Below are 6,341 nucleotides of genomic sequence, written 5' to 3' on the forward strand. Positions count from 1 at the left end.
AACTTTTAACTTCAAATGTTTCACTTTCCAAATTTTTAACTTTTGAAACTTTTACATTTTTTAAACTATCTTAGACGAGTTAAGGGGAGACTTTTTAACGTTTTACATGTTTTTATTTCTGATTTTAGTTATAGAAAGGCCTTTTAAACTTTTTTTTTTTGAATTGTTTTTCACATTAATTACTTCATTTTTTTATGTATTATATTTTTTCTACGTCATAATCGTGAGGCGACAACAGAAAACAGACGAGGTAAGTTTCTCATCATTAGACATGTTTTATCTTTCTTTCAAAAGACACTAAATGCTGCTATTTCACTCTTCTGTATTTTAACAGTTCATTTTATGTGGCGAAAGCAGCTCATCCACAGTCCACTGACCAAAGACATCCTCTCTTCGGCCATGTACCAGCCAAATGCCGCCTTAAGTCCAGGAAAAGTTTTCTGAAAAGTGTCCCACCCCTCAGAACGCCGAACACAGACAGTGAAAGAGTCACTCGGCGGGAAGAAAGACTTGACAATCTTCCACCAGAAACTACAATGGAGCTTAAAGCAAGCGAGGCAATGACCCCAGGAGCAGACACCAACTATGTATGCAACGTGGAAATGCCTAAATAGACTAAGATCTGGTGTTGGACGTGCAAAAGTCACTCTCGCCAAATGGGGACATCTGGAGGATCGGAACAGCGAGTGTGACTGTGGCACTGAACCACAGACCATGCAACACCTCCTCATGTGCCCCTGCTGGAACATCCCTGCACAGCATCGAATTTAGCAGAGTTTAACGAGAAGGGACAGAAATGTGTTCAGCTGTGGCTCAACCACATCTAGCCAAGCCTGTAACTAACTGCCTTGTAGCCACGATAAGAAGAAGCTCATCCCAGAATCGAGGCCAGAGGTAGCCATGACATATTACTTTATTGTAATGTAAGTGTAGAAACTCAATGTTTTTTTGATGAGAACCCACCTAACAGACCAAACAGAACTACTTTACAGGCTTTCTTGTCGTCACAGAGGGCAACAGTTTCAAGAACACCTGTACAAGGGAGGCCTGCATCATGGAACACAAACTCCCAAACACACATGACTTCTCCTGCTTCTTCTGTGAGTAGCCAAGACGGTAATTTGTCAGGAAGCGCTCTTTAATTTTACCGCTTCTCCTCAACATGAATTGATTAACATATTATGTTGCAGCACAGCGAGAGCCACGCATTTCAAGAAGACTTGTACAAGGGAGGCCTGCATCATGGAACACAAACTCCCAAACACACATGACTTCTCCTGATTCTTCTGTGAGTAGGCAAAGAGGAAATTTGTCAGGAACCACTTTTTAATTTTACCGCTTCTCCTCAACATGAATTGATTATGATATTATGTTGTAGCACAGCGAGAGCCACGCATTTCAAGAAGACTTGTACAAGGGAGGCCTGCATCATGGAACACAAACTCCCAAACACACATGACTTCTCCTGCTTCATCTGTGAGTAGCCAACAAGGAAAATTGTCAGGAAGCACTCTTTAATTTTACCCCTTCTCCTCAACACCTCTTTCATGTTCCTCTAGTATGTTCCTGGGTCTTGCCTGTGGTTCTACATGCATCCAGTCATGCAGACAGAGAACACCTTAGCCTTTAACTGTCGGAAGCTGTCCCTCTGCGAGGCCTCATAGTATAGTCTGTTTTCTGTTCTCATTCATTCATTTATTTATTTATTTATTTATTTATTTATTTATTGATTGATTGATTGATTGATTGATTGATTGATTGATTGATTGATTGATTTATTGGCCTTTCTATATTTCTTTGCCTTAAATTTTGTTTATTAAGTTTTGTGTTTCCAATATGTGCATGTTCATTTCATCACATACAAGTCCAGTCCAATGTATACGTTCTTGTTTGTCATTTTGTATGTTCAGTATTTATTGAGTCAGTTAAACATTTTATCTATTTTTTTTATTATTTATAAGATTTCACGCATTATATATTCCATTCTGCCCAAAACAACTAATATCATGCTGTATTTTGGTTCCAAAAAGCACCATGCAACTGTTTTTTTTCCTTCTTGTTTAGAAGGAAAAGTGTAAAGTGTATGTTGACAACTTATGTTGTGATTTGTCGTATAAAATAACCTGTTTTGAATGACATTATTCATAATTGACATTTATTTAATTCTTTCTTTAATAGAAAATAGGTCTTTTCTGTGTTGATATGAAACTGTAATTAAATACTTATTTTTGATTTTAACTCTGCATGTTCATTCATTACTTTCACACTACTCACTAAATATTTTAATGTGATGTTATCATTATTCATCAGCCAATGCATGCATCAGGGGGGAAGTGGGTTGTTTTTGGGGAAATGAGACAATTATTGAAAGTTTATTAATATATTGTCTTGTGATCATAGTTTATTGTTATGTTGTCTTGTATGTATGTTGTCTTGTATGTACATTCTATAAGTTGATATAGTGTCCATTATTTTATCTTCGCGATTGTACTGATCACGTTGCATTGAAATACTTTGAAAACAAATCGGAAACCTCAGAAACCGTGGCGATTATAGTTATTACCATTACTGTAAGGCTATTTTATTACTATCATGATCAGATTTTAAATATACTGAAATATCGCCACTCAATCGTATCGTCACGTATCGCGTGATTTTACTTTTTCTGTCTTTACTTAAAGTGGACGCTACCATTTTTCACCTTTTAAGGGGGGGTGGGGGGGGGTGGGCTCGAAAAGCGTTGAGTTCACGTAAATATAAACATGCACATGTTCACTCAATTGTGTAATCATATTTCACACGAATTTAGAGCGATGTGTTCCGGTCTCAGTGTTTTTTTTCTGTATGTACTAAAGTTTTGACGCTACGACTAAAAGTTACCCTCTCTTTTCAGACTTCGCTCAGACCTTTCGCGCCGACCTTTCGCGCCGACGAAAAGTGGGGAGGGATAATGACTTTACACCGTCTCATTATCCAGTTGAAGACGAGATAGGTAAGTGGCAACATGAGATTTTGTCACAACAATATTAAAAACCCTAAGTATATACTTACATTTTAACCAGGATTGTTGCGTTAGTGGGGAAAGTAGCACTTCCCCACTTCTAATTACGATCGTCACAGTTCTATTACTGTGCTATTACATGTTATTACTCATTAACTGTACATATAGAAAAAAATAGTCTCCTGTTCTCACGACGGACTTTTGCGGAGTTGTTTCTCGGTGAATTTAGTATGGATTAATTCCATCGGTTGATGAACGTGAACATTATTCGCGGCACAAGTATTGTATTTTCAGTGACCACATCTTTGGTTTGCGTCGAGCAAAAAAAAAAAAAAAAAAAAAGGCCGCCATTACGAAATGCGCATATAGCAAATGAACTTGTAATTATTAATTAACTAGTCAGTCGAAAATACATGTTTGTTTTGCGTTCCTATTTATGACGGAGGATTCCCCATTTTATTGCTCTTGCGTTTAAGTATTATACACTATCGTCCGCCGTGTGCATTTGCCATCTAACAAGATGGACGCATGATGCTTGCACTTTGCGTTACGGAGTAACGACATTTCTGGAAAGATACACGACGCGTAATTCATTTATTTCAGACGACACCTCGTAGTCGCCACACGCAAATGGATAAAAATGGTTTACGGTGTTCTTTTATTAAAATCTTTGTTTTAGGTTAGCCCCCCCAAAAAACGCACAGGCGCCATTATGAAATGTGCTTCCAAATTTATATAGCAGATGACATTGTAACTGTAACCACTGATATGCACTGACCGAGTAAGATCAGTAGTATTCATTGCCCAGTGTTAATTTGTAGCAGTCTTGATATGCTCCACACCAATGAACTATTGACTTTGGCACTCTGCAGTGACATCTGGTGGATGTTAAAATCATTGCTGGCAAACTCTTTCTTTTTTCAGTATAACATTTAAATAATTGTTGTTGTTTTTATTATACGTGGTATCCATTTATTTTTATCCAATTTGAATATGGTAATGATATCTTGTGTCGCTAATAAAATAATCTCAAAGTCAGTCAGATGTATTATAATATTTATTATTAAATGAATAATTTGCCATTTGCCATCTACTAACTAAACAAGTCAATTTATCTCTTTTTTTTCTCTTTCAGAATGGCGACAAAAATGATTGCTGCTAAAGCCGTTGCTATAAGGAGTGCTGTTCGAGCGCGGAGCTGGATTTGTGGTGCGGATGGCACCTTGTCCATGCAAGGACAGCATAATAATGTAACTGTTGCCCTCTGTGACGGCAAGAAAGCCTATCAAGTCGTTCTGTTTGAACACTTGGCAGCCCTTGTCACAGAGGGCAACAGTTACATATTTTTAAACTTTGGTGTTGACGAACGGGGCGTTTTGCTCCTCACTAAACCCGGCTCCAAGATCTTCATCGGGGCGGAAGTGCAGACCAGCCCACAGTTGGAGGAAGAGGCCAGGGCCCTGGTCTACCCCAACTCAGTGGCATCATCTCCTCAAGAAGTAGTGAAAAAACTACCTGAAGAGATGGTGTCACTGGATGGCATAATTACAGATGTAAGTCACCTGCACCCACAAATGCACATATACACACATGTATTTGTGTACACCTGTGAAGACATGATGCATGTGCAATAATGTACATGCATGCGTATGCAAAGCCAACCAACCGACCCACCCACCCACCGACCCACACGCACGCACACACACACAATATCATTGAAATCCTCTGTTTAGTATTAAGGTACCAATTTTTTTTTTTTTTTTTTGTCATCGTTAAGGTTGTGTACACTGACACATGACACGCTCATTGTCAAACATAATTATTCTAATTGTGATATCAATTTGGTTCACTTTAGATGCGTCCAATCCGCATGGTGCGCCAAAGGGGGAACCACCTTGCGCCTTTTCGGCATTTGACACTTAAAAAGGTAAGTAGCCATTTGTACTTCCCCTGTTGTAGCACTTTGCACACATACTTTTTTTAAACTACCGCAGGATGATGCCACTGTCAAAATTGGCCTTTGGCGGGAGGCGAATCTCATGGAGTTGAAAGTAGGGGGTTCCTTCCTCTTCACCCACCTGAGTGCCCGGGTGACCGATTCTGGAGTAATGCTCCACTCCACTATATACACAGATATAACGGTTAGTAAATGGCTTCATAGCAGTGGAATTGAAAAGGTGCTTGCTTATTATTTTTTTTGCTCATTTTTGCAGTTGCAATTGCAGCCTTCCGCCCAGCGCGTAACCGTAGCCCGCTGCCGACCGCGCAACTGCTCCGCGCTGGTTGCATTATTGTGACAGAGTCGTCGCTGAAATTTAGAAATGATTTGTAACGTCCTGATGTACTTTCCAAAATTGAAGTGTACCTCAGTGCGCAGGGCGCTTAATTTGGTCCGATCGCGCAACCGCCCGCAGCGCGCCAGGCGCTCACTGTCGCATTGTCTTTGTGTTTTAGGATGGCTTTACTGCTCCCACTTGCTTTTTTTGGAGGCATGATTAGCCTTTGGTAAACGTTGTTTTCCATTCATAAAAACTAATTTGCTTTTTATTTTATTCAACAGGCCTGCAACTCCAGCCTCATCGTCACGGTCGTTGGTATCCTCTATGGGGAAGAGGTGGTGGAGGTTGTCTCGGATTTGGGAGAAGTCACAAGCATCAAGCTGGATATCTGGCTAAAAACGTTCAGCCAGCCCCCCCATATCCCACAAGATGGGATGCCCATTATTGTCACTCGTGTGCAGGGTGACGTGACTAAGATCGAATGTGTGAATGAATGCATGCATGAATGAATGTATGAATGTATGTATGTATGTATGTATGTATGTATGTATGTATGTATGTATGTATGTATGTATGTATGTATGTATGTATGTATGTATGTATGTATGTATGTATGTATGTATGTATGTATGTATGTATGTATGTATGTATGTATGAATGAATGAATGAATGAATGAATGAATGATGCATAATTGAATGAATTGTTGAAATTTATTGAATGGTTGAAATTAATTGAATGTGTGATTGAATAAATGTTACATGTTTACTTTTCTAACAACAATTGTTCATCATATTTCTACCTATTCCACAACTTCCCACTTACCAAAAACTTCACATCTTTTATTTTGAAATCCACACCCAATTCGCCAATATTTCATTTTTCCCTTCTCATTTCTACATTTTTCAACCGATTCAACCCATTCCAACTTTCAACTGTTCATCATTTTTCTACCTATTCCACAACTTCCCACTTACCAAAAACTTCACGTCTTTTATTTTGAAATTCACACCCATTTCCTTTTTCCCTTCTCATTTCTACATTTTTCAACCGATTCAACCCA

General features: G+C 38.9%; 1 long non-coding RNA gene across 2 annotated transcripts; it reads left to right on the forward strand.

Annotated features, from left to right (window-relative positions):
• Positions 1-42: 42 nt before the first annotated feature.
• LOC133154346 (uncharacterized) lies at positions 43-1,714 on the forward strand. Of its 2 annotated transcripts, none has more exons than XR_009714458.1 (6): positions 43-250; positions 335-923; positions 1,011-1,100; positions 1,191-1,288; positions 1,379-1,476; positions 1,560-1,714. It is a non-coding gene; the product is annotated as an uncharacterized LOC133154346 (long non-coding RNA). The 2 variants fall into 2 exon arrangements; XR_009714459.1 differs by having other exon boundaries at positions 1,384-1,476.
• The last annotated feature ends 4,627 nt before the right edge of the window (positions 1,715-6,341 follow it).

Source organism: Syngnathus typhle, linkage group LG5, assembly GCF_033458585.1.
Source record: "Syngnathus typhle isolate RoL2023-S1 ecotype Sweden linkage group LG5, RoL_Styp_1.0, whole genome shotgun sequence".
Classification (NCBI taxonomy): Eukaryota; Metazoa; Chordata; class Actinopteri; order Syngnathiformes; family Syngnathidae; genus Syngnathus; species Syngnathus typhle.